Genomic DNA, 27,044 nt, shown 5'->3' with positions numbered 1-27,044 from the left:
TCATGATTCCAGAATGAGGTTGAAAAAGAGAATGGACGAATAAACAAAATGATATTGCATACTTCTGATTTTTTCCAAGTAATGTACATGGACGTATGACAATATAAATTATTTTGGGCAGCAACTGAATGTAAGTGTATTATGGTAAATTTGGATGATCTGCATGTTTCATATATCTGTAACCCTCTTATAATAGTGGGAGCCTCACATCGTATTAATTACTGACCAGAAGTCACTGCACCTCAGTTGTTCTTCATTTTTATGTTCATACTCTCCTGCTCAAGTATGTCATGTGCTAAAAACCAGAGAATCTTCATTATTTATTAATACATATGATTACCTGATTCATAAAATCAGTAACATGGAGATACTCTAGATAGAGAAGTTACCTCACACTCCTTTAACTCCACATTTCATTCCTGGCTGAGGTGGTTGAGATCTTCCCTCTTTTATGTTGTTTTCCTCTGTAAACTTCCCAAAAGTAAGTGTGAATGGGTCTTGTGGCAGACTGGAGTTCCGCTCTAGGATAGTTTCTGTCTATTGCCCAGCACTCCAGAGTGATGCTGGCTTCCTGTCATCCTGTAGTGGACAAAGTGGGTTTATAAAATGAATATATAGATAATTGACAACATGTTTATTGACAACATGTCTACAGAAGTTAATAATAGCATTTTGGCACAGGTTGGCCACAGAAAAGCAAGAAAAGATCGACACAATGCAAAGGTCAATGTAGGTGTAGGAAAAGATATAATTCAAATAAGAACTATGAGTTTGGATCAATTTAAAACAGTCCAAAACAATTAAGTGTTAATATGAGTTACACAGTCATCTCATATTTTCCTTTCCACTTACTGGAATTTACTCTGATTCTAGTTAATATATAAAAAATACACACAATGATACAGAAAGCATGCCTCTAGTGTGCTGTTCTATGTCGGAGGGATGTAAATGATAAATTTGGCCATAGTGCAGCTAAATAGAACTGTAGAGTAAAATCAATATATACTTTCAATATGAAGTTAAAGACGCTGCTTACTTATTCAATTTCAAGACATTATACAAATGTGGAAGTGATGATTTCTTCTTAATGTACCTTTCACATCTAATACTGGAAAACAACTGGAAAGTTAGAATTTTTTTTAATATGTGCACAAACAGGTTTGGTGACTTTCCCAAGATGAAGTGAGCCGTTAGCAAGATATGTGCCTGCAACTCTAAATCTTTAGCCACTAATTAATTAATGGAAATAGCTATAAGATATGTACTGACTTTCCTTTATTTCAACTGATGATAAAAACTGAAGAAAATGCACTAAGCAGCATGTTTCTTAACACCATGAAATTATTTTGTTACATATAAGTCTCCATAAGCATGGAGTTTCCATGTTCTCCCCGTGTCTGCGTGGGTTTCCTCTGGGTACTCCGGTTTCCTCCCACAGTCCAAAGACATGCAGGTTAGGTGCATTGGCGATTCTAAACTGTGCTTGGTGTGTGTGCGCGCCCTGCCCAGGGTTTGTTTCCGGCCTTGCGCCCTGTGTTGGTTGGGATTGGCTCCAGCAGACCGCCGTGACCCTGTAGTTAGGTTATAGCGGGTTGGATAATGGATGGATGGATACGTAATTCCTATTAGAATCTAGAGCAGAAGTTTTCCTTTTCATACAAGGAAGGTTCAACATAAGGATTCCACTACTTCAATCAAATATTCAACTAATTCTACCTGTTACACTAAGCTAATATTCTCTCTCTTCAGTTTCTTTTAATTTTGTTTCCACATCAGCAAACAAAAGAAATCAATTGATCACCATGTTGGCCACAGTTTTCTGAACTTTATTCAAGAGAGGTGCTTCTGCAACATTCTACTTTACTTCTACTTCTGCCTGTAATGCAGGACATATCATAAAAATGCTGTAAAAATTGGTATTAAAAATAAATATATGCAAAGATGTGGGAACTTTTAAATATTTTAGGCCTTTCTGACATAATAATATATCAGACTTTGCAGAACAATTTAAATGATATTTAAGCGCTGTATTGCATATTACTGATTTTGATTTGGGTATGTAATTTTATTCACTGACTTTTTGCAGTGTATTTATTATTTTTGTTTGTTATATGTGGTAACAGTCAACATGAAACTTATGACTCATTAACATAAAGGAAAAGAAAAACTGCAATTTTGTTTCCCTAAGATTATCAACGCGGTCTATGTGGCATATAAGAACACACTTCTTAGGTTGAATCACATCAAAATAAGATTTGGAAATATGCTTGAAGTTGCAGATTAAGCTAGCTGAGAACACTGCAACATTTCCCTTGTATGCTGAGTCACCACTGTGCACTCAGTATTAGTGTGTCTGCAAAAACCTCCTTTAAAATTGAGTATTTTTCTGTGAAATACTGCAGAAGCTCTAAAAAAATAAATCAAACTACAGACTAGACACAAAGACATCTCTGCACATCTATGTATCATACTATGCATTGCTCTCTATGCAATGTTCTGTCGTTTGCTCAGTCATGTATTTTGTAACATTGTGAACAATAAAATAGTTTCAATTCCTAAAACTGTATTTTAAAACATACATTTTTAAAGTCTTTTAAATGTAGAAATGCATTACCTTTGAATGGAAGCCTTTAGTTAAAAAAACTGTCTTCCTGTACAGCAGGCAAAAGGGTTAAAAAAAAAAAACAGAGACCTGGTTCTAAAAAAAATATTTCTAGGCCTGCCATTTCCTTTTTACATTTAGCGGGTCATAAATAATCAAGAGCACTTTCTTTGCTATAAGCAAAAGAAATGCCACAGCTTACATGAAACGCCGATTTTTTTCAAACTTGACAACTAACAAGAAGTGACAGAGCTGGATGAGGAAGAAGTTTATTGTGTCACAGGGAAAGGCCACAGGGACTAACTGCTGAAGTCATCTGTCCTGGGACCAGATCAGGTCTCCTGCCTGACGACTTGTCCTTAATTTAAGTGACTGCTCTTGTCAGCCCCCCTAGAGGGCAAGTGTGTGAAATAGAGCATTTCATCACAACCCTGGAGTGTTCCCTGTTCCAGACAAGCTGACCTAAATTGAATATGGAGGCCCAATGTTCCACATATTGGACAGATTCTTTTTATTCTTAACTGCCTCAGCATTATCTTAATCAAACGTTTTACGAAATTCTTAATGGTGGACATTGAATATAGACATGTATTTATATTTTATGACAATCACTGGAGCAATATAATGCAAAGCTGCATAAACTAAATTACAGCTAATGCAAATACTAAATTCTGTGACATTTTATTACAATGTTTCGGTCTTCTAAATCTCTGCTAGTGTGATAACTTTAATTCCATAGATTAAATGATTTTCAAGTTAATGGTTTTCTTTTCATGCCAGGCATTTGGATAAGCCCTTCATTTAAGTAAAATGAGTTCAAGACTGCAGTTTCAGTAAGCTTTCAGTCCTGGTTATGTGACCAAAATGATTGCTGTGGTCTGTGTGCATTTAACTCTGAATCTATGTTGTTTTGTTTTTTTTAGTACTTGGGCTAATAGAATGTATAAAATAATACTTCATCACACTAAAGAACTTCAGTTAAACATTAGTTTTAATTCTAGAATGTTGACATCTGTAAACAAACATAAATGCAACTAAACAAAAGTCAACAGCCCACAGATAATGCAAATATTAACTTACAAAAACAAGATGATATGTAGTTAAGGCTCACCTTATGACCTGGCAGATTTTTAAAACATTGTCTATAAAACGAAAAATATGTGCTCAATACTTTTTGTTGTAAAAAACATAACACTTTATGGGTTTTAGAGAACTATTAATCCCTATATTTTTGGAACTCACATTTTCCTTTATAGGATCTCAGAGAACCAGAGCCTATCCCAGGTAGCACTCAGTGCAAGGCAGGAATCGGCATTAGATGGGACACAAGTCCATCATAAGGAGCACTCAGTCAAATGTTCACACTCTCTAGTCCAGGTCAATTTAGTGTTGTCCATTTGCAATGCATACAACCCAAAAACAACACATCTAACTGTGGGGAAAAAAGCTCACATCCCATAAATGGGTCAGTGAGAGCAGTGAGACAAAAGCACCAAGAGCTTCACCACAGTGCCATTTAATGGTCATCAGTAAAGTATTATTAAACTGAATATTTTGCATTAATGTTCAATGATTTAAACACAAACATAAAACACTCATTTAATGGTTATCAGTATAATACTGTATTACTAAACTAACTAGTCTGTATTAATATTCAGTAAATTAAACACACGAAAAATAATTATAGTCTGGTAAAGAATTTGCAAACTACCAGTACATTTAGACCTAAATATCATTTGAATCGAGTTTATGAAATTGGATGGAAGTAAGCATATTGAAATAAAAAGGAAACTTCTGCAATAAGGCAGTGTAAAAAAAAAATGTCAAAATTATGTAAAATCCTGTAAAGACATAAATAAAAAGGTAATAAAAAACAATTCCTAATCAATACTAACGAGAGAGAAAAATAATGAAAAAACATCAATTGGCAATAGAGATGATTTATCAATGCTGACTTTTTTAAACTGCAAATGGCTTTACATATTTAGTGTACTGCATATGTGAAACCAATCTTTCAAAACTAAAAGCAATTTCTGCTTAAGTAGAAGAGCCCTTCCTTAGAATTTTTTAACACTTTTCAACATGATTTTTTTTTTAAAATGACCCAGAACATACAATGAAATGTAAATAACATTTACATTCAGACAAGTAAGCAGGACATTCTATCTTTTCATATGATGTTTTCTATATCCTTCAGCATGCATACAATATGAACTGTGCGGTAATTGGGCAACAGGATAACAAATGGAGGCTTTGGGTTTGCTGCATTCTGCTGAAAACTGCACTTAGGGAAAAGTGGGCCTTGACTGTTCTCACAACATAATAATGTTTGACACTAAAGGAGCAGAAATAGTCATGATTAAGTTTTTAAGACTAAGGTGAATTTACTACCCATCATTAACTACAACCTAGGCTTCCTGTCACCCACCTTAAAAGCCATCACTTTCCTTTGATCTGGAACATTATACTAATTGCAGCTGTAAGATTTTTTTCAGCAAACTCTTGAGCTGAACGCAGAGTGTGGTGATAAAATTAAATCTGTCAGTCAGTATTACATGGCTGATACACAGTGTGTTGTTGAGGACCGATTTTGATTAAAGACCCTAATTGAGGATAATGGAGCAGTTATCAGAGTAATGCGCAGTCCCAGTTACAGTAGAACTGAAGATAAATACATTACTCACCCTGTGTTAATGTGATGACAAGTGGACTTGTCTGTACGTGTGCTGGGGCCTCAGCTCTGTCCAATATTACCATCTGTACACAATATGTGCATTATCACTGCCAGTATGAAGTTCCCATGCTTGGCTTGTACTCTGTGGCAATCTGTATTAACATAATTACATGCACAAACTGATTAATATGCTGATCTTTTTTGGTTTTGTGACTTAAATTGCAGAAATAAATACATGTAATGGCATACTGCATTTCTAACATACAATTTCCAATATCTGCAATTTTTTTGACAAGATATAAATAATAAAACATATGCTAAATGTTTCATGATGACTAAACAGAAATGGAATCACATGTACAATATATAACATATTTTCTAAAGTTGGCCAGTCCCTCATTTAAAGAACTCTGCTTTGCTTGATGAGAAAAGAAGAAGGCAAATTTGATATTCTTTTCATCTGCATACTTACTGGGGAATTCCTTGATGTTCTTACACAGCAATAGCTAACAAAATATGTAGAACGTCCTGTATTATTTTGCAGATTGCTACTCAGTGGATCAAGTGGACAAGAAATGGTACCAGGGAGGTATTCTAATGAAGTCACTGAAACCACTTATTGTGTTCTTGGCGAGTAATCACACATTTTGCTACAAGGTACACTAGAACAACTAATACTCATACATTTTCAATTGCAACAGTCAAATGAAGCAGTGAGACAATGATCTACTCAAACCTTGGCCAGCACATCCACCATCTTGTCCTGACAGTTAAAAGCCACAGTCCTTGAAAAGGACAGTGAAATATTCAGATTTGAGAGTGTATTAAAGGATAAATTCAGTATTTTCTAAGTTATTTCTTCACAATCATGGTATATATTAACTTGCCACATGAAATTGCATTCAAAAGTAAAGCATATGTTATAAATTTAAAAAAAATCTAGCACCTTCTTGCCTTTTATAATGGAGGTGATAGGTATCGGAGTTCCATTGTTATGAAGAGCCTTAAAACGTAACATGTCTAAGTTAAAAATGTTACAGAGTATTGATTTGTGTCATTGTAAAACAGCACATGCATGCCATTTTAAGAAGGACAAAAAGCACAAAGCAAAACACTGTTCTGACTTTCAGCCATTTAAAATGAGACTAGTTTTGCACTTTACTCCACATCTTTCTTGATCTAGGCATGGATTCGCCTCGGAAAGAGCTGTTATTGACATGGTGTGCTGATGCCCAGATGTGAATTGCTGTCTCTGATCTCTAGACAACTAGGTTATAATAACTGAAAAAAGTCAAACTAAAGATCACTTATATTCTTTTACTACCTTGTTTCATTTTTCGCACAGATATTCTTTACTGCTTGCTAGACTAATAACGCACATGTGTGTTTCAGTGAGAGGGAATAGTTTTAATGACTGCTGGATTGTGAAAGATGAGGCCACTTTATGTGGACTGCTGGTGTGGTGGACTTAAAAAGGACTTTCTAGTTTCTTCAATGGTTCGTTCCACCACACAGTGACACACACGCTAAGCTACTTCAAATTTTTGCCTATTTCAAGCATGCCACCTGGTTCCATCTTACTCTGCTCCCCTGGGGTCAAAAGCAACCCACTTGCCACTCTTTCCCTTGGCTCCTTACCAGTGGCTATGCATTACAGCTGATGGACTCTAGCTGCTGGCAGACGCACTGAAAGTGCTTTCTAAGTGTTGTGCGTGCGTGAGCCTCCCACCCTGGTTTTCAGCCTCTCCAGGTAGTGCAGAGCTGTCATTCCTGAATTTTACATGCTCTCCCCTAGGATGTATTGCATTTATTGGATTGGCTGGTAAGAGTGAGTGTCAGTGAATTTTACTTAATCAGTTCTTTTACTACCATATTCTCAGCAAGAACGACTAATCGTGCATTAAAAAAATGATAATTGGTAAGTGGCTCTTCAGTCTGCTCTATCACACACTCTGCCTTTTTCATTTTTTTTTATTTGTATCATGCATGCATTGAACACACAATGAAAAAAAGTTACATACAGGTGGCTTGGCTCTTTCAAAATCTAAGCCTTTTATTAAAAACATAAGGCAGTGTAATCAGTTCACTTCAGACTTACTGTTATTTGCACAAAGCACAATGTTATCATTATTTTCTTATTTGGCTGACGCCTTTATCTGAGGCGACTTGCAACATTTGTAAGATACAATTAGTTATATTTCTTGCGTTTTTCTAAATGAAACAATCTGGTGAGGTGACTTGTTGATGATCATATAGTGTAAAGAAAGTCTTAGGTGCTCTTTTCACTACATGGCTGTCACTTGCTATGAATCTCACACTGTAGGCTGGGTAAAATTTCGATGCAGAATGTCTGTTATTACAAGCCATGACAGAACTGTTGAAAAAAAATAGAACTGAAGAGACAAAAGTAGGATTGTAAGTAAAATATAGCTTGAAGCTGGGGGCTTATTGTGGTTGTCATAACTCCACCCACACCAGAGGCTATGAACAGATAAGTGAACATGAAAACAAAAATAGTTCCAAGAATCAATGAAACAATAATTATTTCTAGTTTCCTTTTGTTATCGAAGGATGCATCATAAAAACAGAAGGCATGTTTTTTTTTTAAACCATAATCCTTGCTGCTTCAAAGTGTACATATATGGCAAATATGAGGCTTTTTCATTCACATATGGACACTCACTTATACACTACAGCTCATTGTAAGCTGCAAGAACAGACAAGGTATATATAAAATGTACAAAAAAACACTTCACCTTATAATGCAATTTTGTGAGGCATATTAATATACTCAAAGACTGTGAAGAAATAACTGATTTGAAAAATACCAAACTTATCCTTTAAGAGTTTTGTGCCCAAGTATGACTCTTCATTACCAGTGGATAAAAAAACCCTTCCAAAGGAAATTTACTGTACATCAGTTCAAAATAAGGTTTAGTTGACAGAATGACAACAGTCAGTGCCGCTAAGTAACAGTTTACTAGTTAGTCATCTAACACGATGAGGCCAGAAGAGTGCATTAAATAGACAGCCATCACACAGTATGTTGAGTCTTTAACTGATGCAATCAAATTAAAGTTGGCTTTGTTCTGTACATTTTAAACTCAGTGTAAAAATGATTTTAATCACTGTTTATCCTGCAGCTCATTACAAAGTTACATGACTACAAATAGTATACAATTTTCAGAATATGTAAAGTAAGCTCAAAGACTGTTTGTCACAAATAATATTTGAAGATCTGCACAGCATGCTTTGACATTTACAAAGTTAACTTCTGTCTGTATGAAATTAGCAACATACCCAGCTTAATTTAGTTATCTTTCTTTTTCCATATTTGTCTGTGTCCTTTGTGTCCCAAACTAGCTGTTGCATGTTAAATAAATACTTTAATTGTTAATCTATAAAATTGTTTGTTTTCCTACAATATCATGAACAAACTATATAACTGTGGCATATATTAGATACCAAGTACAATTAATTATTACTTATTTTGTTATATCTCATCTTTCCTTGAGCTGTCAGCTGATATTACCTCACTTAAAAAAAAATAAAATAAAATCATCACCTCTGTAAAACTTTCTCACAAATAAATCTGTAAATTGGAAAATGTATTAATTCCACAAAGAAATAAGCTTTCATTGGTGTGAAGTACAAAATGGACATATAAATGAGTTTTTTCCTAGTTGAAGAGTTGCATAAAAGGTTGTTCCTTCCTTATACTGTCATTTATTTGTCTTGTAAAAGCTACTATTTTATACAGGCATTCAGCCCTTGTTCTTTTGTAACAATATCTGAACCTTTATATCCTTTCCATATATTAAAAGGCCAGCAAATTTGGCCTAGCAAGAGAGGAATATGAAAAACGTAATGCCCATGCTTATAAGGGAAAGGCTACATTCCCCCACATGCAGCTGTAAGGTGCATAATCTGCCAGTGACCAATACCTAATTTGTACGCTTGAGTTTCAGAGCAAGAATGCCACAGGAGAAAGATAAAAAGGATGAGGCTCAATCCAAGTTGTATCTTATCTATTTAAATAAATGCTAAAGTGAACATGGAACGCTATACATCTCAGGACATTACTTATCGTGCTTTTTACAGTCACCCTTTGATCTTTTTTCCTAGTATCTGATATACAAGTAACCTAGGAACTATCCTTACGTAACAGGATGGAATGATATCAACATGTTAAAAATCTAAAAAGACTAAACATCATTTTAAAGGGTCCACTGCATAATCCGAGAGAATATACTGTATCTTATCTATTTAAATAAATGCTAAAGTGAACATGGAACGCTATACATCTCAGGACATTACTTATCATGCTTTTTACAATCACCCTTTGATCCTTTTTCCTAGTATCTGATACACAAGTAACCTAGGCCTTATCCTTACGTAACAGGATGGAATGATATCAACATGTTAAAAATCTAAAAAGACTAAGCATCATTTTAAAGGGTCTACTGCATTATCCGAGAGAATATACTGTATACTGTGCTAGCATTCTGCTCAGTTAGCACTTAGGTAGCAAAGTGTTACTTTATTTAGTTATGTATTAAACTTAAAATTCCTACCATAGTGTTGAGAAGTTTCATAACACAGTTATTTAAAGACACAAATGAAAAACTGAACGCTTATTAACCTCCATACTAAAGAGACTATTTCTCTGCTATGGATCTAAACATGCTGTGCAAACTTCCTATTATACAATACCACTGGCATGAAGCCACTGCACATGGATTATTATTGACAATGTGATTTGAAACTTCAAATGCTTTTAATCTATGCTATTAGAATTTATATCATTTTTAATTGATGTTATTTGCAGCCAATTATTTTATAACAGGAAACATGGGATTAACTGCTCAGTGAAGTAATTGATTATGGAAATTCTTGAGGTTAACATTCCACCACCAATGTATAATAAACTGAAATGAAAACATTTGTGTTTTTTTCTTTTTCTGGTAAGGTATTTCAAAAGTACAATATAATGTTGCTATCTGCAACTGTAGTTAAATTAGGACTAGGAAAGAGATTACAACTGGTTATGACCTTGGGAAATATTAAAGAATTTTAGATGTTTGTTTATTTACTACCACAGTTTCCTGTACAGAGTTGGCAGCATAGAAGTCACTGTGAAATAGTTACTTAAATATTTTTTTTTTTCCCCCTGCATAAAAGGATCATTTTATTATAAGACACTCATAACATCACAAACATTGGGGCACTTTAAAGCTAAAAATTCAGAAGTGAGCTTTAGACAGGGCATGCTGCTGCTGTTTATTCATTTCAAAATAAATGACAATAACTGGATACAATCTTAATGTTGCCAACAGAAGGATGCATTTATGTTTAGCCATTATTTTATACATATTTATATTCAATTTTGCATTGATATTTTCATTAAAAGTCATTCATTTCTAAGATTATTAAAATGTCCAAATAATCAGAAACAACAATGTATATATAGTTAGCAATTTTGATCAAAATGCTACAGACATACATTTATTGACCAAAATGTGTGTCTTAGTAATTTAAATAAGCCTGGATAATAAAATTTGAGCATTAAACATTGTCCATATAATTTTTCTCAGTTATCTATTTATTAATACAGTATTGCTATGTGGCATGGACCAAAACATTTATGATCCATTCTCAAGAAAAAATAAACATGATAATGGACAATTATTACACAAAACAGAAAGATTTTAAAATGGCTCAGAAAAGTCTAGACTGTGTAAATAAGCAGTGTCCTCTTTGTTCGTTTCTAGAGCACAATGTCACAGGTACGCAACATTTTTCACCAGTTTAGTGGTATCTTTCCTTATTTTCCAGAATCAAAGCTAACAGGGTGATTTGGATGCAATACTGACTTTATCATAAATGTCTCCGGTAATCAAAATATAAAATATGAAATTGTACTGCACAAGCAAGCACTGTAAAGACTGATTAAATCTATGCAACACAACTGAATTTTCTGAAACTACCTTACCAGTACAATATTTCTAAAGCTTAAGAGATATTCTTGGTTGCAATACTGTGCATGGCACAAGCTGACACTGAAGGACATGCCTGCAGTGCACACTGACAGTGACTGCAGTACACCCTACTGCAAGTCAAATTAAATTCACCAATGTCTTTGGAACATGGAAAGACATGGGCTACCAAGATGAACCCCAGTAAGCAGGGACAAAGCATGTAAATATCTGCACAGAATCCACTTCATTCAGAAAAAGAACCAGAATCCAGGAACTTTGCTTTAGTAACACTTAAAAAAGAAAAATTAAGAATATATATTTATTTATTGAGCTTCTGTAAAAAGCCAAATATCCCTCTGGGAACAAACAAAGTGTTATCTATCTATAACGATAATTTAAAGGGACAAAGCTATGATCCTCTTAAAATATTTTTAAATACGTCAAATCTTGTGAACTTATTTGCAAAGTAAAAGGTTAATTTTGAAGTACTGTGTTGAAGAAAATAAGGAATAACCCCCCCCCCAACATATTCTACAGATACCCTGGTTTCACAGTGGCATTCCTTAATCCCCCTGACTCAGAGTTTCTAATGTGGGAAGCATACTGTATAACTCACATCCAGTCTGAACATTTCCATTGTGTGGAGAGAGATCATAACAATTTCTATTTGGCCACCAGCCATAATTTTTCAACTTTAAACAACAGGCGCCAAGAAGCGGGCTGCTGCACAGTGGGAGCTGCTGATTCCAGTCAAAAAAAGAATGACTATATATTAATCTCATCTGCTACTGAGATATTGATTAAAACAGTCTTAAATGTTCTTCACAAAGGCTTAACAGTTAATTGTACCACCTATTCTGGTCTGCCACAAATAATTAGTTTTCCATGGCTTCCTTTATAATACTGCATTTTAAAGAAACAAAACATAAGGTTCTGAATTATTTATTTAAAAATTATCTATGATTTTGATAAAGAAACTATTTTATAAATGGCAAACAACAAAATAAAAAAAAAAAAATCAACAAAACTAAAACTGATTTGGCAGAAGTGCAATTCTTAAAGTGGAATACATTCAAAGCACATTTTATATTTAGCTTTAAATTAATCCGACTATTCCAATTTTCATTACAATTTAGAAAATCAAAGGCACTCCATTAGAGATATTTGTAAGGATACTGTGAAGCTTAAAACAAGATGAGATGTCAGTGAAGACAGTTTTATAAGACAGATGAATGTGGCCTTATAGTATGATTATTGATTTCTGAAAGTCCCTCTCCTAATATATACTAAATTTTATAGCAGGTGCTTATTGCAGGTAGTGTATATGCCTGTAAAATATATATAAGCCACAATATATTCTGTTTAATGCTTTCCTACTCTGTAATTAGAAAGCTATTTTATAAACCAGGAACATGAGGCAAGTAGCAAAAAACTAAGCTATTGTTTGCAAGATATGAAATATTCTTAATAAAAGACCCTAACATGAAGCAGTGCTACCAGAGTACATCTAAACAAGCAGCATACCTATACCCATACCTATTAAGGTATACTGAGCTTTTAAACAATAGGCATAAATAATAAGGAATATATTCCGATGTCCTGGTGATCAATCTGTAATCTGAATCAATACATAAAATTGTTCATAGTTTGTGTTTCTCTTTCCTAGGTTGTTAACTAGAGTAAATCTTGTGGTTATCTGTATGTTCCTTAGTGTAAAAAGTACATCAACAACACTGATTAGGGTGTGGTTGAAAATGTCATGTAATTTTGTTGCATATTGTCTTTATTTTGTAAGAATAGTCTCATATAACATAAGGTAAAAAGGAACAAAAAATGAGTTTCCTCATTATGATACAACATGTACTTCAACTGAAAGATTTTATCTAAAGTATATTAATCAAGTACACTTTTGTTAGGTTCACTTCCTATTTCCACATATATGACTGCCCATTCAGTGACAGCACTCAGTTATTTAATACAGGTGGGCAGAAATTGTGAATGTCATTCAGATCAAGAATGGGTAAAAATAAAGATTTAAGAGGTTTAAATGCATCAAGACAATGGCCACCAGTGCTACTGAAGTGAATCGTTCTCCTCCACAACAGTGTCATGGCAGCATGGAGAATAAGCCACCATCTGAAAATGTTCTTGCAGTGAAAACTGACAGATGAAGAAATGAGATGACATAGACTTCTGTAGAGTTTATAGACACTTCATATCAAAAACCAACAATAGTACTGAAAGAGATGTATCACTAAGCATAATCCAGCCTACCTTACCACTGATGTAGCATAGACACTGACAATCAAAATGAGTTTTACTGTTGCCATGTTAAAATAAGAAGATGCAGATGCAGTGACCAATGCAACAAAAGACCTGGAAAGGTTGAAAAATAATTTCTTAGAATGATTAATTAGTCTTGGCTCCTGTCGATTCATTCTATTTTAAAGACTACAATACTATCATAACCCATGGATCCATTCTGTCAAGTGCCACAATAGCAGGCTGATCATGACAATGTAATGATTTAGAGTGAGGTTTCACAGTCTCTTGATACATGCAGAACAATGTCTGAAATTCACAAGGCACATTGCTGCTGATTAGGCACATTTCTTCATACCACTGACGTATCATTTGTGACTGGCTTTAGTACTTGTACTTGTCTTATTCATCACAATAACGTTTCACACTAAACACCCTACAGTTGTTTCAGGAACAAGTCAATGTACTCATCTTAATACAGTAACCTAAGATTCCAACACAGTTTAGCTTTGAAGGAATAAGAATGAATGATATACTCAGATTAGAAATGTATCTTTAGTTAATTTGCAACAAATATGGGACAAAATAGGTCAAACTGTGGAGCAACAATGGGTCAAACGTATGTCTGCTTTCTGAGTTTATACCAAGTTAATTCAGAAGACAAAAAGTGGAACACTTCGCAAATCAGGCTTCTAATAAGGAGGCCACTCCATATTACTGAAGTGATTTAACAATAGGGCGGCACGGTGACGCAGTGGGTAGCATTGCCGCCTCGCAGTAAGGAGACCCGGGTTTTCTTACCGGGTCCTCCTGCGTGGAGTTTGCATGTTCTCCCCATGTCCGCATGGGTTTCCTCCGGGTACTCTGGTTTCCTCCCACAGTCCAAAGACATGCAGGTTAGGTGCACTGGCAATTCTAAATTGTCCCTAGTGTGTGCCTGGTGTGTGGGTGTGTGTGTACGCGCCCTACAGTGGGCTGGTGCCCTGCCCGGGGTTTGTTTCCTGCCTTACACCCTGTGTTGGCTGGGATTGGCTTCAGCAGACCCCTGTGACCCTGTAGTTAGGATATAGTGGGTTGGATAATGGATGGATGAATTTAACAATATCAATAAATGTCAAAATACCAAGAAAAACAAAAATGTTATTCTAGAAACTAGAGAAGTCATACTGGTGACAGATACATAGTTTTGATGCATCAGGTTCTAAAAATAAATACACGAGTTTGAAGATATTTTTTCCTTTAAAAAGTCAAGTTGCAAATCAGTCACTTCTAAGTTTCCACAGCACTTGAAATTCCTTTGTGGGATTGTCAAATAAGAATCAGATTTTCATTGAACATATTTATAAAGCATCCTTTTTATTTAAATTTAAGTTTTGTTTACAGCCTGAAATAAGAATCTAATTGAAGAACCCAAAGACACGAAGCCACATTATCTTTACTTTGCATACGTTTAATGTCTAAATCAACAGGCGCTCACACTTGCGTAAACATCAAGGGTGGTCTGCTATACATAGAACAAGGCAATCTTTGCCAAATGTACACTTCTTAATGAGTTTCAGATTTATTTATATAAAGTGCAAGTATCTTAAATGCTGCCAGGTTTTTTTCTCCTTGTAAAAACCATTTACCTTAATAATACCAGCAAAAGATCGGTAAAACCAAGGCCAAAGGAATAGGGCCACTAGCAAATGGAACTGTTTTTCAACTTTTATGACAAATAAATATATAGAGTATGGTAGAAGAACAGTGTAAACTAAATGGACAGAACTTTATTGACTATATTTAACATTAAATAAACACATTAGACACCTTTCAATTCAGTATTTGTCAGAAGTAAAGATGATACAAAAGTACATGGGAAGCAAACATGCAATGTGACTAGTACTACACAAGCTGTATATTTTCTTATGCAGTAAAATAGCTAGCATTGTTCCAGTAGAATAAATCAGTGTCTCTCCGCCTACTACACTAAAGAACAAAGAATGGAAAAAAATCTTACCACTGTAACAGGATTTCCTCCCTTTGAAATTGTTTTCTTTCTTTCTGTACTTGAAATATTGGCTCAGGGTATCCCCAAAATCAAATAGTTTAGATGAATTCTTACCTAGCATTAAATCATAAAACATGTTCAAAATAACCTCACCACAGCACCATCAATACATCCTCACTCGCCTCAGGAAAGAACATAAATAAAGATTATTTCATCTCTGAAAAGATACAACATAAGCCATCCATTCCATCACATAACCTACCCCCTCCCTTTCTGTACCCCTTAACAGAATACCTTCCTCATTGCAACTATAGGTAGCACAAGTCAAGGACTGAGTAATGGGGACTCTTTACAGTACTACTCACATACAATTAAAACAAACAACGCACAGCAACATTTTATGACATAAATAAGCAAAGATAAGAGGCAGTTTTTAGTCTCACAGTAAACATATCCAGGCACACAGTGGGTCTGAAAGTAAAAAGCCTGAAGTTTACATACCAACCCTAATTTAATGTGTAACACTGCACAAATTATAGGCGATTACTCAGTTACTCTAGTAGTGGCCTGTATTCCCAGTAATTGTTGGCATGTTAGTGCTTCTTATGAGAGATGGAGGTTGAGGAATAATATGTGATTCAAGTGTTTAAAAAGTTTCTGTTTTTTTTCATTGCTGCATAATTATGAATCATTGTACGGTATAGCCTGATGTTTTGGGCAATGGACCAGGTAACAGGACAGGTCACAGTACCTAGGTAACTGTAAAATTGCATGGTGGCATTGGCAGCTAAAAAGAGTTAAGAAACAAAAGTAAAATCAGATTCTCTATTGTCCTTGCTGAGAAAAGAAAACAGCTGTTGCATGTTGGCACCCATAAGTACATAAGATTCTCAAAACAGCTCAGGTGTAGGGTATCATTCATGTACTGCTGTCAAAGGACAAACTAAGCTGACCTTGACAAAAGTGACAAGTGACCTTGAAGTATACCAATAAAACAAATTTTTAAAAAAATTAATTGTATAAGAAATAATGTAGTACATCCCCACAAAGCTGATCCTATTAAATCCGGTATTCCTGTTTAAGTGAATTAAATTCATTCACCAGGATGGAATTACCCAATCTATGTAGAATAATTTCTCAACTGAAGCCCTCCACTTGTGTCTTTGACCCAATACCAACAAGCTTTTTCAAAGAAGTAAATGCTAATTGATAGTGTCCTTGACATAGCAAATTAATCATTAGATATGGGGCTTGTTTGGGGGGAGGTCTTCCTAAACTGCCTTAAGACTGCTGCTGTTAAACCCCAGCTCAAGAAAAATAATCTTGACTCTTCTGTTGTTGACAGGTTTAGACCTATTTCTAACCTGCCTTTCTTAAGTCAGTGGACGGGCCTCTCCCTTTGGTTTGAGTCTTACTTAACAGGTAGAAAATTCTTTGTTAGTTGTGGAAATTATACTTCGAAGACACATGATAATCTATATGGTGTTCCACAAGAATCTATCCTGGTAAACTGCTCTTTTCGATCTACATGCTTCCATTGGGTCAGATTATCTCAAGGCATAACATGTGCTACCACAGACAGACAGACAGACAGATAGACAGATAGATAGATAGAGCCTGATGACCTGACTCTCTTGGTTCACTGACCCAATGTCTTACTTGTTATCAATTAGGCTTAAAAGTGAAGGCGGAGGTAAAGAATTTATAAGTAATTATTGACTCTGACCTAAATTTTAAATCACAAACTAATCAGATTATCAGGACAGCATTTTTCACTTAAGGAATATAGAAAAGTTAGATCCCTTATAACTTTGCCAGATGCTGAAAGATAATTCATGCTTTTGTTTTGTGTTGACTAGATTACTGTAATGCACTCCTTTCAGGACTACCCAAGAAACACATCAATCGGTTTCAACTAATGCAGAATGCAGCTGCCATCTTAACCAGGAAAAGAAAAATCTGAGCACATCTCTCCAGTTTTGATGTCTTTACATTGGTTACCCGTGCCACTCAGAATTGACTTTAAAATACTGCTAATGGTTTACTAAGCCTTAAATAATCTTGCTCTGTCCGATATTTCGGAATGCCTGTCACCTTACACTCCAAGCTGCAACCTTAGATATTTGAATCAGTGTCTGCTTATAATTCCAAGACCTAAACTTAAAAGAAGTGGTGAAGCAGCCTTCTGCTGTTATGCACCTAAAATCTGGAGCAGTTTATGTCAAAACAGCACAAGAAGGAAAACACAGTATGGTATTCCTTATTCAAAACCTGACATAGTATATGCACCAGAAATTGCAGATTTAAAGAATAAATGTATTATCACGTGTACTAATACATTTTGAAACTGAGACTTTCAAAGTCTGATGAAATATTGTAAACATCACAGCAAAATAAACAGAGATAAAAGAGCCTTAAAAGCAAATTTTAGCAGAATTTTAGAAATAACTTGTAGAGCACACAGAAAATACACTGCAGCAAAAGACAGCCTACAAACTCACCTTGGGATTCACATTCTCTACAGCTTTAGGGTATAAAGTATACTTCTAACATTCTTGCTCTTTGATTGTGCAATAATATAAATACAGTAGAGTCTCGCTTATCCGACATAAACGGGCTGGCAGAACGTCAGATAAGCGAAAATGTTGGATAATGGGAGGTGTTAAGAAAAAGCCTATTAAACGTCAAACTATGTTGTAATTTTACACATTATGAACCTAATAATCATAATTTACAATAAAACAGAAAAAATTAACTGAAAAAATGAGCTTACAGTTACAAAATTGTCTGAAGTTGATTTAAAGAAATTTTTGATCATAGTCTGCTTTCCTGATGAGTACCGTTTCTTCGCTACCAAGTCTCGCCATCTTTGCAGCATCATTATGTCGATTCCTATAGCTTCTTCTTGTTGCTCAATGTATTTAATTGCAGTTTCTAGAGCCTTAACTCCGTCACTCATATAGTCAACATCCATATGAGCATATACTGTTTACTACGGCATTGTGACTGCGTGTGTATGTGTTTGTGCTGTGACGTGAGTCTCAGTACTTTAGTAACACCAGCTTTATTCAGCTTGAAACAGCAACAGCGCAGTTATTTATTGTAGTGGGATCTGCCACTGTCCTATACAGAGACACAGCAGTCAGGCAGGGTCGGGGCCAAGTAATACCGTGCCCTGCGCATTTATAATGTTCCTTGATCCTTGTATCACCCATCAATGGCAGACGCTTATAGCATGTCTGCGATCTTTTCAGATTCGCATTTATGGCTAACTGCTACAGCTTTGGGAGCCTATGGTTGCTTCGGGACGCTCTTCCATGTGTTGTCCCGTTGGGTGGAATCCCACAAGAGTTTAGAAACTCACTCACACCAGCCATGATTCTTTTCAAAGGTAAAGAGCAGGTTAATTTGTTTTATGTATTTTTACTTTATATTTTGTATTAATCATTTTTATATGAATAGTTTTGGGTTGTGGAACAAATCATCTGAGTTTTCCATTATTTCTTATGGGGAAATTCGCTTTGATATACTGTACGTGTACTTTGGACTGCAAGCACGTTTCCGGAACTGATTATGCTCACAAACCGAGGTTCCACTGTAATTAGCTGCGGTAGAGTCGGGAGCAACAAAAAATAGACTAAGCTCACGCTCACAACTTGCAGTTCTTGTTGCCGATTGATGCATTTTTTTTTTTTGCAGTGGGACGTCAAATAATACGGAATGTCGGATAAGCGAAGGTCAGATAAGCGAGACTCTATTGTATATAGTTTATAAATACATTTCCTGCTTGAGTGTAGAGGTTTTCCCTCTAGATGTACATATACATCTATCAAACTCTAGGGAAAATTCCATGGACTATGCTATTCAAACTAAACGGTGATGGTGCAAATGTACATTTTGGTGTGTGCAGTACCATACGGGGAGAGGGACAAAGAGTTTCTAGCTTGTTATTTACCTTCAGCAGACTGTTTCATGCATAATTCAATTATGCCCAGAAGTCAGTAACAGGCATAGTTAGGAAATACAATTAAGGAAATCTTATTTTTTGTACATCTCAAGCACAGAGCAATGTTGCCAAACTAAGAGAGTGTCAAAAAATGATGATTCACTGACTAAATCAGTTCGATCAATCAAGCAATATCCATTTTCTATAGCATTATTACAAGATACCCAATAAAAATACACAACAATTAAAGAGAAAACCTTGTTTTCCCACTATAAAACTCAATCACTGCCAGAAAATAAAACACAAAAAGAACAAAAACAAAATAAAAGTACTAAAACAAAAAATAGTGATGAAAACAAAACTTAAAGAAGCAATCAAATGTCTGTAACTGAGTGAGGTCTGAAAAATGTTGTAGGCAAACCCAGTACAGACAAAGACTTTCTGGGCTTGTATATTAGCTGAAATCCTATGACTGGAAAACCAACATAAACCTTAATTCTGTCTTCAAGCAGAAGGTCAACGTTAGCTAAAAAGAATTAATGAAAGTGTGAAGTGAATCTTGCCAATGAAGTACTGATGGATTAAATTATCTGGATTCTAGCCAAAAACACTGTTACCCAAAAGCCCTTCAGTGGCTTAAATTTATCAAGCTCAAGAAAAAAAAAAATAGATCAAAGTGACCGGGGAATTTATTTCATTTTTGGAGTTTACTGGTAATGTGTAATACAATGTAGGATGATATGCTACTGTTAAAAAAATCCTTTCTGAACCTTTGCCAAAGACAAAGGCAGTCTGCATATATTTATTGAAGGGTAATGGAAATGCTACAAACTGCTTTTACTTCTCACACTATAAACTGAGTAAAACCTGGATTACTGGCTTTGACTTTAGGCTCTAAACTATAAGGGAACCAATCTGAGTAGAACCACTCCCTCACTATGTGAGCCTCACAATGGCACTGAAGAAGCCATTGCATGATTTTGACAAATAGGGAAACAAAAGTACAATGCACTTGTAATTTGTAGATAGTTTTGAATAAAAGAACTAGCTAAAGTAGTGAATAAAATGTAATCATTTATATTAAACCATAATATCTCTCAGATACAGCACATCAGAATCCAAAGAAAAATACTACTCAATATTTTTAAGGTGTTAAAACACTCAGGTCCTACTGCAATATAATTATGTTTACTGCCAACTATTCCTTCATTGATTTTCAAAGCTGCTTGGACCAGTTGTCACCCGTTGCACGGCTGTGCTCAGGTCCTAATTTGGGATCCTGAGGCGGGTCATCATGTGGTAGGTGCAGCAACGCCCTGTATCAGTGCATGCTCTCAACCTTGTGACCAGTTGGGGTCACAGCTTATCACAGAGCAGTAACGGGAACAAAGCAGGAACTGATTTTGGATATGGCAGTAATCCACTATAGGCCACTATGAATAACCAAAACACTCAGGGTAAATCCAACAAGTACACTTTGAGGATGTAGAAACGGAGGGTGAACTGATATGGATTCAAATGCAGGATTCTGAACCTGTGAGGTGGCAGTGCTAATCACTGCTACACCATGTTAGGAAACTCATAATATATTGAATTTACTGCTACAAAAACATAAAAATCAATATAATTCAGTTAATTCATATAAAGTACACTCAAACTATTATGCACAAAATGATGGTCAGAGATATACCATTTTGGCGATGTAGCCTTTAATAAGAAGCATTGCGTCTATAATTTTTTCTGTTGCTTCTTGAATGGAAATAAGCTTTTACAATGTTTTCCTTTTGCAGATGCATACTGATGCTACCTTTCAATAATAGAATTTAAAGTTATACATCTTTAGGTCCATGAAGGTAAATAAAATGTGCACACTTGTTAAAGTTTATAAAAATGGAGTCCACAAACATCACAGTCATGTGATGTTCCAAAAAACAAACAAAAAAAAAACTCAAGGGCATCCCTTCCACTTCATTGGTTAGAAACAGTATAGCAGCTGTTTCAGAATAATGACCTTTTTTATGTTAATATAGTGAAGAACATCCTGTGGAATAAATAATGCACATGCTATAAGAAATGCTATATGAATTAAAAGCTGACTACTTTGAATTGACTGTTTAATACTCAAGCTGATTCATATTAAATATTTTCAATTTATTGTACTGTACCTGTATCACTGCTTTGTGTCAGCTCTGTCATACAACAACGCAACTCCCCTGCCAGACCATCCTACTCACCCAGTCCCAAATCTCTTTAGCATGTCCTCCATATCCATTAACATCATGGAGTTTAAAATTTACTGGAAAGCTGATTTTCCACCAAGCATACAAGAGTTTTGCTCAGACTCTATGAAGCAGGAAAAAATTAACAGCATTACAACATACTAAATAAGCAAAACTAATGTTACATTTGAATAGCTTAAATTGCGAGATTGCTGATCTCTAGACATGTATATAATAAAAAGTCATCTCCTCTGAAAATGCAGGGATTAAATATATGAAAAATAAAATGTGTTTAAACATTTTTTCCTACGCTTTATAAGTATGTTCTCTGCTACCGTAACATTTGTGTAGCCAGTAAAACTGAAAAGATGAGAAAAGAAAGTTTCTTGGTGTGAGCCCACATACTACACAGAAAGAAAAGATCATGTTTCAGTTTAAAAACATATAGAAAACATTATGCCAGCATCTACTAAAACCTGAATATTCTTAATTATAACCTGACTTGAGATACCTTTGATTCCCTCATTAAAATCAAGAATATCTAGGTTAATCTCCGACTGCAACAGTTTATATCAACATGTGGAGAGATGCCCCTTTTAGACTTGCTGCAACTGATTGCACAGTACAGGTAACTCTCTTTTATTTACATGGTTTTGTGATCCCACCTTCATTTGTATTATGGATATAGTGCTTTTCCTTGTCTTATATATTTGTTATGCTATATACACACATTGTATTTATCCTACTTTTTTTTCCTTTTTAAGTAATATCTTTACAGAAAATAAAAGTAACCACCAAATAGGGTTTACTGGTTGTGGACATTTTTAGTGCCCCAGTTTCTGACTATTTACTCACATAGGATAAGAGGAAATTAATTAAATGTACAATATTTAAACACTTAAAAAATCTATTAACTCTTCTCACCCATGCTGCAATCATACTTTCAAACGATCAATAAAGTCCAGTAACTTCACCCATTACCCAAATGCCATAAGCCTATCACCAATAGGGGCTAGACTTATTCTAGGAGATCTGGAATCAAATTAATGAAGTACATTACAAAAAGGAATATATGCATTAAAGTCAACATACAAATAAAGGTGATGACGTCAGGAAAGTTTTAGATGCTGAGAAAATTAACTAGTTATAAAATTATCTTGATTAGGATTAGTGCAATTTCACAATGAAATCTATAGGGATTAATTTACTCATCTGATCAGAGAAGCTCATCTTAATCTCAGGATATGTGCTGTAATATTTTTAAAATCTTGACATATACTATTGTGAGCACTGGAACATAAACTCTTCATGCATAGTAGCAATCAAGACTTTTTAGACTCACATCATGTGAAATGATCAGAAAAGAGAAACTGGACATATGAGTTCTAATTACTGTTTTTATCTCAACTTTCCTTGCAATTCATTCATCGTTAATGTAGGGGTTGCTCTCAAATTTTAGTAGAATTAATCAGACCTCTTTCCCCAAATAGATTCTAAAATATAATTAATTCAAACAGAACCAGCTCTGTGTAGGATGGCAGTTCAATAAATAGCACTGTTTAAGCATTTGTGCAGTTCACTTTTTTGACTGATTTTTTCATCTTGCACCACAAGACCAATGTAAATCATTGCTTTCTTGGAACCACAAGGAACACAGAATATTTGAACATGTTCAGGCAAATTTCCTTACCAGTTCAGCAGTGCTAACTTACAAATCAGTTTGGATACTGACTTGGATATTTGCAATATTTATATACATTATCACTGTAGAATTAAAATACAAATACTTGATGATCACTTCATGATTATCTAGCTGTAGAAGCTGTTATAATTCTTAAATCACATGAATAAGTGAGTGTTCCCTGGACAAAGAACAGAATCTAATAAACAAAACTGATAAAACAAATAAAGTAACCTTTACTGAAACTGTTTCCACATTTCCTTCCCTGTACTAGTATGGAAAATGAATAATCCAAGGTGGCAGAAAACGTGTTTGTAAGTGTCAAACTATTTTGCTAAAAGTAATTATGCCGGATCCTCCTACTATGGACTAGTATTTCATCCTAGTTTATAAGTTGTCTAATAACCTATTCCTGACAAGATTCATTCAAGCTTTTTTGGAACCCTCAAGGAGTAAAGTAGGTTTTAAATTTAATTCATTAATCATTTTGATGACTTTGCTCTGTATAAAACTGAACTGCACTATGTGAGGCTGAGAATGCTATATATATATATTTATAATGTTATGTTCTTACATGTTTAAAAACTTTTCAACTTTGTGTTCCACACAAAGCACTGTCTATTTTTTCTTTTAGATTATTATAATAGAGTTCCAAAATACTTCATTTTAGTTTACTTGATTTCTTTGGTCTGTATATTATATTTTAATAGTCATCCATCTATCCAAGCACTGATTTTCGGAACCCTCTGAACTCAATATAGATATAAATTATTCCACGTTTAATACTGCAGTGACAAACAGCAACACCCAGAGACCCTAAAACACAGATTTAGGCATTTAGACAATAAATGGACAGCTTGATAGTAATTCTCTCATTTCCATTTCAAGGTGAAGTAAGGTACTTAATGTCAATCAACAATCCTCTCTTTTGAAAAGTGAACTCAGGTGATTTTTCTGAAGAATATGTGGAATTTGAATATGATACTTATAATAATTAATATGACAATCCTTGAAGATAAATATTTTCAAAAATCAAAAAAAAATTGTTCTATAAAAATAAACTTATGAATTTAAACAAATGTTCCTGATAATTGAATATAAGAAGGACCTCAATAATTGACCAAAGTCTGACAAAAAGAAAGTAACATAATTCAGCATCAAAATGCCAAAATCCACAGACTGTCAATATTATATCTTTTCTATATAGCATATAGTGTGTGTGTGTGTATATATATATATATATATATATATATATATATATATACATACACACACACACATACATACATATATATATATATATATATATACACATACAGTATATATATATATACACATATATACATATATATATACAATTTTTCAATCAAAAATTAATGATATTAGAAATAACATAGTATATCCTCCAACACTAAGGATCCTCCTAAACCCCAGCATTCTGTTATAAACAAATTAAACTCTTTCACTAGGATAGATTTACCTGATTTACAAAAATAATATCTCAATTAAAACCCTCCACCTGCATCCTTGATCCAATACCAACAAGGTTTTTCAAAGAAGTATCGGGTGTACTAATTGATAATGTTCTTGACATAGTAAATTCCTTTATTAGATACGGGGGTCTTCCCAGACTGTCTTAAGACTGCTGTAGTTAAACCCCTTCTTAAGAAACATAATCTTGACCCTCGGCTCTTGAAAATTTTAGACCCATCTCTAACCTGCCTTTCTTAAGTAAAGTTCTAGAGAAGGCAGTCATTATGCAGTTAAATGACCACCTAAATAAACATGCTATTCTTGATAAATTTCAGTCAGGTTTTAGAACAAATCACAGCACAGAAACTGCACTTGTTAAAGTAGTAAATGACTTGCGGTAAATGCAGACAGAGGCCATTTATCTGTTCTCATCCTCTTAGATCTGAGTGCTGCATTTGACACCATTGATCATAATATTCTTAGAAATCGCCTTAGTCAATGGGTGGGCCTCTCTGGCAGTGTCTTAAATTGGTTTGAATCCTACCTGACAGGGAGAAAATTTTTGTTAGTTGTGGTAATTACAACTCAAGACACATGATATCCGATATGGTGTTCCACAAGGCTCTATCCTGGGTCCGCTGCTCTTCTCAATCTACATGCTTCCGTTAGGTCAGATTATCTCAGGGCACAACGTGAGCTACCACAGCTATGCTGATGACACACAGCTGTACTTATCAATAGCACCTGATGACCCGATTCTCTTGATTCACTAACAGAATGTCTGACTTGTATCTCAGAATGGATGAATAGTAACTTTCTCAAGTTAAATAAAGAGAAACTGAAATCTTAGTGATTGGCAATAATGGATACAATGAGGCTATTAGAAATAAACTGGATACATTAGGATTAAAAGTCAAGACGGAGGTAAAAAGCTTAGGGTAATTGTTTACTGTAATCTGAATTTTAAATCACATATTAATCAGATCACTAGGACAGCATTTTTCACTTAAGAAACATAGCAAAGTTAGACCTCTTATATCTGAAAGATGCTGAGAAATTAGTTCACGCTTTGTTTTCAGTCGACTAGATTACTGTAACGCACTCCTCTCAGGACTACCCAAAAAAGACATAAATCGTTTGCAACTAGTGCAGAATGCAGCTGCTAGAATCCTAACTAGGAAAAGAAAATCAGAACACATTTCTCCAGTTTTAATGTCACTACACTGGTTACCTGTGTCATTCAGGATTGACTTTAAAATTCTGCTTATGGTTTATAAAGCCTTAAATAATCTCCCCATCTTATATATCGGAATGTCTGACACCTTATATTCCAAATCGTAACCTCAGATCCTCAAATGAGTGTCTCCTTAGAATTCCAAGAACAAAACTTAAAAGAAGTGGTGAGGCGGCCTTCTGCTGCTATGCACCTAAAATCTGGAATAGCCTGCCAATAGGAATTGCCAGGCTAATACAGTAGAGCACTTTAAAACACTGCTGAAAACATATTACTTTAACATGGCCTTTTATAACTTCAATTTAACTTAATTTAACTTAATCCTGATACTCTGTATGTTCAATTCATCATAATAACTATTCATGGTGGCTCTAAAATCTGTACTGACCCCTACTCTCTCTTCTGTTTCGTTTTTTTCCGGCCTGCGCCACCTCCACCTAACTCAAAGCTTCATGATGCTCCAACAATGATGGATGGATTAAAAGGCAGAAGTCTACGTGACCATCATCATCATCAAGTCCTTCCGTGAGAACCCTAAATCCAAAGAGGACTGTTTCATTTATGTTAGGTAGAATGCCCAGAGGGCACTGGGTGGTCTCATGGTCTGGAATCCCTACAGATTTTATTTTTTCTCCAGCCGTCTGGAGTTTTTTGTTTTTCTGTCCCCTGGCCATTGGACCTTACTCTTATTCTATGTTAATTAATGTTGACTTATTTTGTTTTCTTATTGTGTCTTTTATTTTTCTATTCTTTATTATGTAAAGCACTTTGAGCTACTGTTTGTATGAAAATGTGCTATATAGATAAATGTTGTTGTTGTTGTTGCATATATATACATATATATATATATATATATATATATATATATATATATATATATATATATATATATATATATATATATATATATATATATATCATATATATATATATATATATATATATATATATGTGCACATGGGAGGCAGCAAAAGGGCTTGAGTGA

The 27,044-nt window shown here is 34.6% G+C and overlaps 1 long non-coding RNA gene across 2 annotated transcripts in view; it reads right to left on the bottom strand.

The window, feature by feature from the left end:
- Nucleotides 1-425: 425 nt before the first annotated feature.
- LOC120514890 overlaps nt 426-27,044 on the bottom strand; it is a 49,773-nt gene continuing 23,154 nt past the window's right edge. For both annotated transcript variants that reach the window (XR_005630534.1, XR_005630535.1), the window contains 2 exons: nt 5,287-5,428; nt 426-579 (listed from right to left, as the gene is read on the bottom strand). This is a non-coding gene — a long non-coding RNA (uncharacterized LOC120514890). The remainder of the gene's footprint in view (nt 580-5,286; nt 5,429-27,044) is intronic.

The sequence above is a fragment of the Polypterus senegalus genome, chromosome 14, assembly GCF_016835505.1.
Source record: "Polypterus senegalus isolate Bchr_013 chromosome 14, ASM1683550v1, whole genome shotgun sequence".
NCBI classification, from domain to species: Eukaryota; Metazoa; Chordata; class Cladistia; order Polypteriformes; family Polypteridae; genus Polypterus; species Polypterus senegalus.
This window is presented reverse-complemented; position numbering and strand designations above follow the sequence as displayed.